A 13,911-nucleotide genomic window follows, 5' to 3' on the forward strand; every position below is an offset into this window, starting at 1 on the left:
GCCTACAAACCCGGGGGATCCATGTCTTCATGCAATCCGTGACCAGACTTGACAGACCAACCTAGGGATGACCTAGAGCAGTGGTGGTGAACCTTTGGCACTCCAGATGTTATGGACTACAATTCCCATCAGCCCCTGCCAGCATGGCCAATCACCACCACGGACCTAGAGGGACATTTTGGCACTGTAGAAATGGGTGATATTCTTACTATCCCACCGAGAATCCTGAAAAGCCTTTCAGTGCCCCTTATCAACCATTTTCTACTTGTCCCTACGTTTTTAGGTAGTCTGAGCCGTACTCACATAACTTGTTTGTTGTGCATACAGTTTCTCATACAATGATCTCTCGTGGTCTCCTCCTGTTTCTCCACTGTAGTTGGTCAATTAGTTGAAAGAAGTGCACACGGTTACGCATGCGTCGTGTTGATTAATCTGCCAAATTATCAGGCTCTTAGGCCAACTTTGCACAGGCCATTTAAAGTGGGCCACGGCCACTTTTTCACCCATTTTTGGGCAGGAACTTCACATGATTCCCCTCCCCTAAAACGATTCAGGGCCACTTTACAGTGGCCAAGCTGGGTTTTTCGAGAATCACTGAAAACGCAGTTCTTTTCAAAAAATCTGGCAGCGAGGTGGCACCATGCAAAGGCCACAAGACAGCCAGCCATACAAACAGCCTAAGGCTACGACTGATTCATTTATCCCAGCTGCAACTCACTGTACATTTGCTGTGTGGAAGAGACCTAAGTGTTGAATTGTACCAACTCATCATTCTACACTTTCCTTCTCTGTGGTTTTTGTCAGGTGCTATAGTGGCTTAAACCATGAACTTCAAGCTAGCATTTGCAGAATCTTCCTCTCTGTGTCCGCCGTGTTCCCAATTTTTTGCACAGCAACTGTAACCTTTAGATTCTTGTAACTTAAATTCATGTTGGAGGGGGTGTGTTTGCATAGCAATTGTAACTTTTAGGCCCTTTCCGCACACGGGCAGAAACGTACCTCCACCGGCATAATTTATGCCGGCGGAGGCTCCAGGACTGTTTGCACGCTAGCTTGGGCACAGCTCTGAAATCCCCTGCAGCCGGAGAGGCGGCTCCACGCGGAGCTGCCTCGCAATGGTCTCCCTCCTCTCACCTTCTTTTGCAGAGTCCCTCTGGAGGACTGCTTAGACCCGCCCACACTGCCCTGTGACCTTCAGAGGTCGCTGGGCAGCGTGGGCCGGTCTCTGCAGCCCTCCAGAGGGACGCTGCAAAAGAAGGTGAGTGGAGCCAATGGGGAAAGCAGCAGCTTCCCGGCGGTGCAGTTCGCACCGCGCTGCTGGGAAGATGCTGTTTCTCAATAACCTCGCTTGTTTAGCGAGGTTTTCAGGGGCAGCTTCATGCCGCCCGGGGAAAGCCAGGACAGCGCTGCTGCACAGCAGCAATGTGTCCTGTGCGAATGGTCTCCCACAATGCCTTCTCTTAGCTGAAGAAACACACCCAACCTAAAGGGACACCAGAAAAGTTTCTTAGAACCCAATCCACAGCTCCAGGTGGTTGGGAGGAGCACCACGGTCACACTGCCCTACTGCCTTCAAAGGACTTTCTGGCAGCACAAGGAGGCAGAAAAAACACCACCCTGCCATGAGAAAGCCCTACATACTGGAGTTACACCACCCAGAAGGGTGACATAAGTCCAAGGCTTAGGCTGCTGCATAACCGACTGCACAGCTGAGGTGGAACTAGCTAACTAACATTGGCTCTATCCCCAGGAATGCCACCAGCACATCCCAACTACACCAATGAGGCCAGTGGTGGTGCAGGAGCATGATACGGCACCCAGCACACCGTTTCTGCACGGCCCCCCAGGCGCCTCCATGCCGGCAAGAATTCTGCCGGCGTGGAGGCGGAGGCTGTTCGCATGCAAGCATGCGGACGGCCTCTGGAGAGGCCGGCAGACGGCAGGCGGCTCCACATGGAGCCGCCTCTTCCCCCCCCCCCCCCCCCACCCCCCCCAGCCCCCCCCCCTCCCCTCCCTCACCCCCCCCTCCCCCCCCCCCCCCCCCCCCCTCCCCTCCCCCCCCCCCCCCCCCCCTCCCCCCCCCCCCCCCCCCCCCCCCCCCCCCCCCCCCCCCCCCCCCCAACCCCCCCCCCCCCCTCGCCCCGCCCCCCCCCCCACCCCCCTCCCCCCCCGCCCCCACCCCCCCCCCCCCCCACCCCCCCCCCCCCCCACCCCCCCCCCCCCCCACCCCCCCCCCCCCCCACCCCCCCCCCCCCCCACCCCCCCCCCCCCCCACCCCCCCCCCCCCCCACCCCCCCCCCCCCCCACCCCCCCCCCCCCCCACCCCCCCCCCCCCCCACCCCCCCCCCCCCCCACCCCCCCCCCCCCCCACCCCCCCCCCCCCCCACCCCCCCCCCCCCCCACCCCCCCCCCCCCCCACCCCCCCCCCCCCCCACCCCCCCCCCCCCCCACCCCCCCCCCCCCCCACCCCCCCCCCCCCCCACCCCCCCCCCCCCCCACCCCCCCCCCCCCCCACCCCCCCCCCCCCCCACCCCCCCCCCCCCCCACCCCCCCCCCCCCCCACCCCCCCCCCCCCCCACCCCCCCCCCCCCCCACCCCCCCCCCCCCCCACCCCCCCCCCCCCCCACCCCCCCCCCCCCCCACCCCCCCCCCCCCCCACCCCCCCCCCCCCCCACCCCCCCCCCCCCCCACCCCCCCCCCCCCCCACCCCCCCCCCCCCCCACCCCCCCCCCCCCCCACCCCCCCCCCCCCCCACCCCCCCCCCCCCCCACCCCCCCCCCCCCCCACCCCCCCCCCCCCCCACCCCCCCCCCCCCCCACCCCCCCCCCCCCCCACCCCCCCCCCCCCCCACCCCCCCCCCCCCCCACCCCCCCCCCCCCCCACCCCCCCCCCCCCCCACCCCCCCCCCCCCCCACCCCCCCCCCCCCCCACCCCCCCCCCCCCCCACCCCCCCCCCCCCCCACCCCCCCCCCCCCCCACCCCCCCCCCCCCCCACCCCCCCCCCCCCCCACCCCCCCCCCCCCCCACCCCCCCCCCCCCCCACCCCCCCCCCCCCCCACCCCCCCCCCCCCCCACCCCCCCCCCCCCCCACCCCCCCCCCCCCCCACCCCCCCCCCCCCCCACCCCCCCCCCCCCCCACCCCCCCCCCCCCCCACCCCCCCCCCCCCCCACCCCCCCCCCCCCCCACCCCCCCCCCCCCCCACCCCCCCCCCCCCCCACCCCCCCCCCCCCCCACCCCCCCCCCCCCCCACCCCCCCCCCCCCCCACCCCCCCCCCCCCCCACCCCCCCCCCCCCCCACCCCCCCCCCCCCCCACCCCCCCCCCCCCCCACCCCCCCCCCCCCCCACCCCCCCCCCCCCCCACCCCCCCCCCCCCCCACCCCCCCCCCCCCCCACCCCCCCCCCCCCCCACCCCCCCCCCCCCCCACCCCCCCCCCCCCCCACCCCCCCCCCCCCCCACCCCCCCCCCCCCCCACCCCCCCCCCCCCCCACCCCCCCCCCCCCCCACCCCCCCCCCCCCCCACCCCCCCCCCCCCCCACCCCCCCCCCCCCCCACCCCCCCCCCCCCCCACCCCCCCCCCCCCCCACCCCCCCCCCCCCCCACCCCCCCCCCCCCCCACCCCCCCCCCCCCCCACCCCCCCCCCCCCCCACCCCCCCCCCCCCCCACCCCCCCCCCCCCCCACCCCCCCCCCCCCCCACCCCCCCCCCCCCCCACCCCCCCCCCCCCCCACCCCCCCCCCCCCCCACCCCCCCCCCCCCCCACCCCCCCCCCCCCCCACCCCCCCCCCCCCCCACCCCCCCCCCCCCCCACCCCCCCCCCCCCCCACCCCCCCCCCCCCCCACCCCCCCCCCCCCCCACCCCCCCCCCCCCCCACCCCCCCCCCCCCCCACCCCCCCCCCCCCCCACCCCCCCCCCCCCCCACCCCCCCCCCCCCCCACCCCCCCCCCCCCCCACCCCCCCCCCCCCCCACCCCCCCCCCCCCCCACCCCCCCCCCCCCCCACCCCCCCCCCCCCCCACCCCCCCCCCCCCCCACCCCCCCCCCCCCCCACCCCCCCCCCCCCCCACCCCCCCCCCCCCCCACCCCCCCCCCCCCCCACCCCCCCCCCCCCCCACCCCCCCCCCCCCCCACCCCCCCCCCCCCCCACCCCCCCCCCCCCCCACCCCCCCCCCCCCCCACCCCCCCCCCCCCCCACCCCCCCCCCCCCCCACCCCCCCCCCCCCCCACCCCCCCCCCCCCCCACCCCCCCCCCCCCCCACCCCCCCCCCCCCCCACCCCCCCCCCCCCCCACCCCCCCCCCCCCCCACCCCCCCCCCCCCCCACCCCCCCCCCCCCCCACCCCCCCCCCCCCCCACCCCCCCCCCCCCCCACCCCCCCCCCCCCCCACCCCCCCCCCCCCCCACCCCCCCCCCCCCCCACCCCCCCCCCCCCCCACCCCCCCCCCCCCCCACCCCCCCCCCCCCCCACCCCCCCCCCCCCCCACCCCCCCCCCCCCCCACCCCCCCCCCCCCCCACCCCCCCCCCCCCCCACCCCCCCCCCCCCCCACCCCCCCCCCCCCCCACCCCCCCCCCCCCCCACCCCCCCCCCCCCCCACCCCCCCCCCCCCCCACCCCCCCCCCCCCCCACCCCCCCCCCCCCCCACCCCCCCCCCCCCCCACCCCCCCCCCCCCCCACCCCCCCCCCCCCCCACCCCCCCCCCCCCCCACCCCCCCCCCCCCCCACCCCCCCCCCCCCCCACCCCCCCCCCCCCCCACCCCCCCCCCCCCCCACCCCCCCCCCCCCCCACCCCCCCCCCCCCCCACCCCCCCCCCCCCCCACCCCCCCCCCCCCCCACCCCCCCCCCCCCCCACCCCCCCCCCCCCCCACCCCCCCCCCCCCCCACCCCCCCCCCCCCCCACCCCCCCCCCCCCCCACCCCCCCCCCCCCCCACCCCCCCCCCCCCCCACCCCCCCCCCCCCCCACCCCCCCCCCCCCCCACCCCCCCCCCCCCCCACCCCCCCCCCCCCCCACCCCCCCCCCCCCCCACCCCCCCCCCCCCCCACCCCCCCCCCCCCCCACCCCCCCCCCCCCCCACCCCCCCCCCCCCCCACCCCCCCCCCCCCCCACCCCCCCCCCCCCCCACCCCCCCCCCCCCCCACCCCCCCCCCCCCCCACCCCCCCCCCCCCCCACCCCCCCCCCCCCCCACCCCCCCCCCCCCCCACCCCCCCCCCCCCCCACCCCCCCCCCCCCCCACCCCCCCCCCCCCCCACCCCCCCCCCCCCCCACCCCCCCCCCCCCCCACCCCCCCCCCCCCCCACCCCCCCCCCCCCCCACCCCCCCCCCCCCCCACCCCCCCCCCCCCCCACCCCCCCCCCCCCCCACCCCCCCCCCCCCCCACCCCCCCCCCCCCCCACCCCCCCCCCCCCCCACCCCCCCCCCCCCCCACCCCCCCCCCCCCCCACCCCCCCCCCCCCCCACCCCCCCCCCCCCCCACCCCCCCCCCCCCCCACCCCCCCCCCCCCCCACCCCCCCCCCCCCCCACCCCCCCCCCCCCCCACCCCCCCCCCCCCCCACCCCCCCCCCCCCCCACCCCCCCCCCCCCCCACCCCCCCCCCCCCCCACCCCCCCCCCCCCCCACCCCCCCCCCCCCCCACCCCCCCCCCCCCCCACCCCCCCCCCCCCCCACCCCCCCCCCCCCCCACCCCCCCCCCCCCCCACCCCCCCCCCCCCCCACCCCCCCCCCCCCCCACCCCCCCCCCCCCCCACCCCCCCCCCCCCCCACCCCCCCCCCCCCCCACCCCCCCCCCCCCCCACCCCCCCCCCCCCCCACCCCCCCCCCCCCCCACCCCCCCCCCCCCCCACCCCCCCCCCCCCCCACCCCCCCCCCCCCCCACCCCCCCCCCCCCCCACCCCCCCCCCCCCCCACCCCCCCCCCCCCCCACCCCCCCCCCCCCCCACCCCCCCCCCCCCCCACCCCCCCCCCCCCCCACCCCCCCCCCCCCCCACCCCCCCCCCCCCCCACCCCCCCCCCCCCCCACCCCCCCCCCCCCCCACCCCCCCCCCCCCCCACCCCCCCCCCCCCCCACCCCCCCCCCCCCCCACCCCCCCCCCCCCCCACCCCCCCCCCCCCCCACCCCCCCCCCCCCCCACCCCCCCCCCCCCCCACCCCCCCCCCCCCCCACCCCCCCCCCCCCCCACCCCCCCCCCCCCCCACCCCCCCCCCCCCCCACCCCCCCCCCCCCCCACCCCCCCCCCCCCCCACCCCCCCCCCCCCCCACCCCCCCCCCCCCCCACCCCCCCCCCCCCCCACCCCCCCCCCCCCCCACCCCCCCCCCCCCCCACCCCCCCCCCCCCCCACCCCCCCCCCCCCCCACCCCCCCCCCCCCCCACCCCCCCCCCCCCCCACCCCCCCCCCCCCCCACCCCCCCCCCCCCCCACCCCCCCCCCCCCCCACCCCCCCCCCCCCCCACCCCCCCCCCCCCCCACCCCCCCCCCCCCCCACCCCCCCCCCCCCCCACCCCCCCCCCCCCCCACCCCCCCCCCCCCCCACCCCCCCCCCCCCCCACCCCCCCCCCCCCCCACCCCCCCCCCCCCCCACCCCCCCCCCCCCCCACCCCCCCCCCCCCCCACCCCCCCCCCCCCCCACCCCCCCCCCCCCCCACCCCCCCCCCCCCCCACCCCCCCCCCCCCCCACCCCCCCCCCCCCCCACCCCCCCCCCCCCCCACCCCCCCCCCCCCCCACCCCCCCCCCCCCCCACCCCCCCCCCCCCCCACCCCCCCCCCCCCCCACCCCCCCCCCCCCCCACCCCCCCCCCCCCCCACCCCCCCCCCCCCCCACCCCCCCCCCCCCCCACCCCCCCCCCCCCCCACCCCCCCCCCCCCCCACCCCCCCCCCCCCCCACCCCCCCCCCCCCCCACCCCCCCCCCCCCCCACCCCCCCCCCCCCCCACCCCCCCCCCCCCCCACCCCCCCCCCCCCCCACCCCCCCCCCCCCCCACCCCCCCCCCCCCCCACCCCCCCCCCCCCCCACCCCCCCCCCCCCCCACCCCCCCCCCCCCCCACCCCCCCCCCCCCCCACCCCCCCCCCCCCCCACCCCCCCCCCCCCCCACCCCCCCCCCCCCCCACCCCCCCCCCCCCCCACCCCCCCCCCCCCCCACCCCCCCCCCCCCCCACCCCCCCCCCCCCCCACCCCCCCCCCCCCCCACCCCCCCCCCCCCCCACCCCCCCCCCCCCCCACCCCCCCCCCCCCCCACCCCCCCCCCCCCCCACCCCCCCCCCCCCCCACCCCCCCCCCCCCCCACCCCCCCCCCCCCCCACCCCCCCCCCCCCCCACCCCCCCCCCCCCCCACCCCCCCCCCCCCCCACCCCCCCCCCCCCCCACCCCCCCCCCCCCCCACCCCCCCCCCCCCCCACCCCCCCCCCCCCCCACCCCCCCCCCCCCCCACCCCCCCCCCCCCCCACCCCCCCCCCCCCCAAACCCCCCCCCCCCCCACCCGTCCCTCCCCCCCACACACCCCCCCCCCCCCCACCCCCCCCCCCCCCCCCCCCCCCCCCCCCCACCACCGCCCCCCCCCCCCCCCCCCCCACCTCCACCCCCCCCCCCTCCACCACCTCCACCACCACCACCCCCTCCCCCCCCACCCCCCCCCCCCCCCCCACCCCCCCCCCCCCCCCCACCCCCCCCACCCCCCCCCCCACCCTCCCCCCCCCCACCCCCCCCCCCCCCACCACCGCCCCCCCCCCCCCCCACCCCCCCCACCCCCACCCCCCCCCCCCCCCACCCCCCCCCCCCCCCACCCCCCCCCCCCCCCACCCCCCCCCCCCCCCACCCCCCCCCCCCCCCACCCCCCCCCCCCCCCACCCCCCCCCCCCCCCACCCCCCCCCCCCCCCACCCCCCCCCCCCCCCACCCCCCCCCCCCCCCACCCCCCCCCCCCCCCACCCCCCCCCCCCCCCACCCCCCCCCCCCCCCACCCCCCCCCCCCCCCACCCCCCCCCCCCCCCACCCCCCCCCCCCCCCACCCCCCCCCCCCCCCACCCCCCCCCCCCCCCACCCCCCCCCCCCCCCACCCCCCCCCCCCCCCACCCCCCCCCCCCCCCACCCCCCCCCCCCCCCACCCCCCCCCCCCCCCACCCCCCCCCCCCCCCACCCCCCCCCCCCCCCACCCCCCCCCCCCCCCACCCCCCCCCCCCCCCACCCCCCCCCCCCCCCACCCCCCCCCCCCCCCACCCCCCCCCCCCCCCACCCCCCCCCCCCCCCACCCCCCCCCCCCCCCACCCCCCCCCCCCCCCACCCCCCCCCCCCCCCACCCCCCCCCCCCCCCACCCCCCCCCCCCCCCACCCCCCCCCCCCCCCACCCCCCCCCCCCCCCACCCCCCCCCCCCCCCACCCCCCCCCCCCCCCACCCCCCCCCCCCCCCACCCCCCCCCCCCCCCACCCCCCCCCCCCCCCACCCCCCCCCCCCCCCACCCCCCCCCCCCCCCACCCCCCCCCCCCCCCACCCCCCCCCCCCCCCACCCCCCCCCCCCCCCACCCCCCCCCCCCCCCACCCCCCCCCCCCCCCACCCCCCCCCCCCCCCACCCCCCCCCCCCCCCACCCCCCCCCCCCCCCACCCCCCCCCCCCCCCACCCCCCCCCCCCCCCACCCCCCCCCCCCCCCACCCCCCCCCCCCCCCACCCCCCCCCCCCCCCACCCCCCCCCCCCCCCACCCCCCCCCCCCCCCACCCCCCCCCCCCCCCACCCCCCCCCCCCCCCACCCCCCCCCCCCCCCACCCCCCCCCCCCCCCACCCCCCCCCCCCCCCACCCCCCCCCCCCCCCACCCCCCCCCCCCCCCACCCCCCCCCCCCCCCACCCCCCCCCCCCCCCACCCCCCCCCCCCCCCACCCCCCCCCCCCCCCACCCCCCCCCCCCCCCACCCCCCCCCCCCCCCACCCCCCCCCCCCCCCACCCCCCCCCCCCCCCACCCCCCCCCCCCCCCACCCCCCCCCCCCCCCACCCCCCCCCCCCCCCACCCCCCCCCCCCCCCACCCCCCCCCCCCCCCACCCCCCCCCCCCCCCACCCCCCCCCCCCCCCACCCCCCCCCCCCCCCACCCCCCCCCCCCCCCACCCCCCCCCCCCCCCACCCCCCCCCCCCCCCACCCCCCCCCCCCCCCACCCCCCCCCCCCCCCACCCCCCCCCCCCCCCACCCCCCCCCCCCCCCACCCCCCCCCCCCCCCACCCCCCCCCCCCCCCACCCCCCCCCCCCCCCACCCCCCCCCCCCCCCACCCCCCCCCCCCCCCACCCCCCCCCCCCCCCACCCCCCCCCCCCCCCACCCCCCCCCCCCCCCACCCCCCCCCCCCCCCACCCCCCCCCCCCCCCACCCCCCCCCCCCCCCACCCCCCCCCCCCCCCACCCCCCCCCCCCCCCACCCCCCCCCCCCCCCACCCCCCCCCCCCCCCACCCCCCCCCCCCCCCACCCCCCCCCCCCCCCACCCCCCCCCCCCCCCACCCCCCCCCCCCCCCACCCCCCCCCCCCCCCACCCCCCCCCCCCCCCACCCCCCCCCCCCCCCACCCCCCCCCCCCCCCACCCCCCCCCCCCCCCACCCCCCCCCCCCCCCACCCCCCCCCCCCCCCACCCCCCCCCCCCCCCACCCCCCCCCCCCCCCACCCCCCCCCCCCCCCACCCCCCCCCCCCCCCACCCCCCCCCCCCCCCACCCCCCCCCCCCCCCACCCCCCCCCCCCCCCACCCCCCCCCCCCCCCACCCCCCCCCCCCCCCACCCCCCCCCCCCCCCACCCCCCCCCCCCCCCACCCCCCCCCCCCCCCACCCCCCCCCCCCCCCACCCCCCCCCCCCCCCACCCCCCCCCCCCCCCACCCCCCCCCCCCCCCACCCCCCCCCCCCCCCACCCCCCCCCCCCCCCACCCCCCCCCCCCCCCACCCCCCCCCCCCCCCACCCCCCCCCCCCCCCACCCCCCCCCCCCCCCACCCCCCCCCCCCCCCACCCCCCCCCCCCCCCACCCCCCCCCCCCCCCACCCCCCCCCCCCCCCACCCCCCCCCCCCCCCACCCCCCCCCCCCCCCACCCCCCCCCCCCCCCACCCCCCCCCCCCCCCACCCCCCCCCCCCCCCACCCCCCCCCCCCCCCACCCCCCCCCCCCCCCACCCCCCCCCCCCCCCACCCCCCCCCCCCCCCACCCCCCCCCCCCCCCACCCCCCCCCCCCCCCACCCCCCCCCCCCCCCACCCCCCCCCCCCCCCACCCCCCCCCCCCCCCACCCCCCCCCCCCCCCACCCCCCCCCCCCCCCACCCCCCCCCCCCCCCACCCCCCCCCCCCCCCACCCCCCCCCCCCCCCACCCCCCCCCCCCCCCACCCCCCCCCCCCCCCACCCCCCCCCCCCCCCACCCCCCCCCCCCCCCACCCCCCCCCCCCCCCACCCCCCCCCCCCCCCACCCCCCCCCCCCCCCACCCCCCCCCCCCCCCACCCCCCCCCCCCCCCACCCCCCCCCCCCCCCACCCCCCCCCCCCCCCACCCCCCCCCCCCCCCACCCCCCCCCCCCCCCACCCCCCCCCCCCCCCACCCCCCCCCCCCCCCACCCCCCCCCCCCCCCACCCCCCCCCCCCCCCACCCCCCCCCCCCCCCACCCCCCCCCCCCCCCACCCCCCCCCCCCCCCACCCCCCCCCCCCCCCACCCCCCCCCCCCCCCACCCCCCCCCCCCCCCACCCCCCCCCCCCCCCACCCCCCCCCCCCCCCACCCCCCCCCCCCCCCACCCCCCCCCCCCCCCACCCCCCCCCCCCCCCACCCCCCCCCCCCCCCACCCCCCCCCCCCCCCACCCCCCCCCCCCCCCACCCCCCCCCCCCCCCACCCCCCCCCCCCCCCACCCCCCCCCCCCCCCACCCCCCCCCCCCCCCACCCCCCCCCCCCCCCACCCCCCCCCCCCCCCACCCCCCCCCCCCCCCACCCCCCCCCCCCCCCACCCCCCCCCCCCCCCACCCCCCCCCCCCCCCACCCCCCCCCCCCCCCACCCCCCCCCCCCCCCACCCCCCCCCCCCCCCACCCCCCCCCCCCCCCACCCCCCCCCCCCCCCACCCCCCCCCCCCCCCACCCCCCCCCCCCCCCACCCCCCCCCCCCCCCACCCCCCCCCCCCCCCACCCCCCCCCCCCCCCACCCCCCCCCCCCCCCACCCCCCCCCCCCCCCACCCCCCCCCCCCCCCACCCCCCCCCCCCCCCACCCCCCCCCCCCCCCACCCCCCCCCCCCCCCACCCCCCCCCCCCCCCACCCCCCCCCCCCCCCACCCCCCCCCCCCCCCACCCCCCCCCCCCCCCACCCCCCCCCCCCCCCACCCCCCCCCCCCCCCACCCCCCCCCCCCCCCACCCCCCCCCCCCCCCACCCCCCCCCCCCCCCACCCCCCCCCCCCCCCACCCCCCCCCCCCCCCACCCCCCCCCCCCCCCACCCCCCCCCCCCCCCACCCCCCCCCCCCCCCACCCCCCCCCCCCCCCACCCCCCCCCCCCCCCACCCCCCCCCCCCCCCACCCCCCCCCCCCCCCACCCCCCCCCCCCCCCACCCCCCCCCCCCCCCACCCCCCCCCCCCCCCACCCCCCCCCCCCCCCACCCCCCCCCCCCCCCACCCCCCCCCCCCCCCACCCCCCCCCCCCCCCACCCCCCCCCCCCCCCACCCCCCCCCCCCCCCACCCCCCCCCCCCCCCACCCCCCCCCCCCCCCACCCCCCCCCCCCCCCACCCCCCCCCCCCCCCACCCCCCCCCCCCCCCACCCCCCCCCCCCCCCACCCCCCCCCCCCCCCACCCCCCCCCCCCCCCACCCCCCCCCCCCCCCACCCCCCCCCCCCCCCACCCCCCCCCCCCCCCACCCCCCCCCCCCCCCACCCCCCCCCCCCCCCACCCCCCCCCCCCCCCACCCCCCCCCCCCCCCACCCCCCCCCCCCCCCACCCCCCCCCCCCCCCACCCCCCCCCCCCCCCACCCCCCCCCCCCCCCACCCCCCCCCCCCCCAGATTAAATACAATGGCTTAAAACATTACAAACTATTTGTTCATATCAGTGGTGAACAGGAATGGGCAAAGGGCTTCCTGTTTGGCTTCCTTTTACATTTATTTCAGTTGTTTTCACCATTTTGTTTCTCCACTTTCCGCTCTGATTTTATTTGCAGTTTAATTAAAGGATTTTAATGAAGGGGTCATTCTTTTAACACTGTTTCACAGTCTGTTTCTAGCCCGAGGCCTGTTTTATGAGAACTGTTCTTGGCTGCTACAAGTTTTATTTCCTTCTTACGCTCTGGTCTGGTCGGGGTTTTTAATAGTTTGTTAGTGTTAATGATTTTGTGTTGTTTTATGGTTTTCACTAATGTCATACTTTAGCTCCTCACATAAATACATTTACCTGGTATTGGCACAAAAAGTAAATGCTTATATGAGTCATTATCAGGCTGATTTCTCAATACACAAATAACGTTGAAAATGAATGTGTTTTGTGGGGAAAATTTGGTGTGAACAAAATAGAAGCGAAATGAAAGAATTGTGGGTAGGATGACAATCTCAGATATGCATGCATCATCTTGACCTCCCAAAGATTTGAGCAATGGTAGGAGCAGCAGTGGCGTAGTGGCTAAGAGCAGTGGCTAAGAGCAGGTGCACTCTGATCTGGAGGAACCGAGTTTGATTCCCCGCTCTGCCGCTTGAGTTGTGGAGGCTTATCTGGGGAATTCAAATTAGCCTGTGCACTCCCACACAAGCCAGCTGGGTGACCTTGGGCTAGTCACAGCTTTCTGGAGCTCTCTCAGCCCCACCCACCTCACAGGGTGTTTGTTGTGAGGGGGGAAGGGCAAGGAGATTGGAAGCCCCTTTGAGTCTCCTACAGGAGAGAAAGGGGGGATATAAATCCAAACTTTTCTTCTTCTTCTTCAATGGCATGCCTCCCTACTTCTAGCAGATCTTGACCCTGGAGCCATAGACAGAATGAATACAGTCTGTGAAGCAGCTAGAGTATAGGGGGATCCAGTTTTGATTTAGTGATCTATATTTACTATTTCCATATTTTTCTGTAATGCATTTCGATAAATACTTTTGCAAATGCCTGCTTTATGCTCGTCTGGTTGACTGATTTGTGGGAAAAGACAAAGAAAAATCAAAATGAAGATTCCCAGTTTGAACGTTTGTTTGTTTATTTGAGAAGACTGACGAGATGCAGTCTCTTGAGATGACTCAAAGAGACAATGATCATAAGAACAATGATATAAAAATCACAAGTAATAAACAAGCCATAAAATGCTGGTAAATTTCATAAACAAGGAAGCCCTCTGCCCCCCCCCCCCCCCTTAGTACTTTGAATGTACCGTCTGATTCCAAGCTGGGATTGGACCAGAATTAAATCGGACAAGCACCACAGCACTCAAGCCAGGAACATTATTTGCGAACATTGGTTTCTTTACACCAAGTCTAACGATTTACCTTTTTAGCTCTGCACTACAATTCTCAGGCAGGGAAAGGACTTCTCAGGGCGTTTCCCCACTTCCCTTTGCTGCTCTTTGCTGTGCGCTACTCTCAGCTTGCGGCATCTCTGGCATGTGTCCAGGCATCCCCACGACCCCGCGCTCTCAAAAGGCACCGTTTCAAGGAGCGCCAGGGATGCTGAGCGCTGAGGAGGCGCGAGAGCAGCAGCGTCGGGGCGGCTGCGTTGTCACCACCCCTGTAGGGGGGGGGGTGCTGGGGGACCCCGCACTATTTGAGGAGAGTAGCGTGGGGCTTAAGGTAAGTGGGGAAAGAGCCCCAGACATCTAGTCCTGACCATTTCTGGGTGGGCCTGGAGTGTATGGCATCTGCAAGGGATTGCTTTGAAGGCCTTTGGGCTAACAGAGAGGGATCTCTTGTGAGGCACAGCCTGTGGGGTAGATTTGCCAGCTCTTGGTTGGGAAATATCTTGA

Source organism: Sphaerodactylus townsendi, linkage group LG13, assembly GCF_021028975.2.
Source record: "Sphaerodactylus townsendi isolate TG3544 linkage group LG13, MPM_Stown_v2.3, whole genome shotgun sequence".
NCBI classification, from domain to species: domain Eukaryota; kingdom Metazoa; phylum Chordata; class Lepidosauria; order Squamata; family Sphaerodactylidae; genus Sphaerodactylus; species Sphaerodactylus townsendi.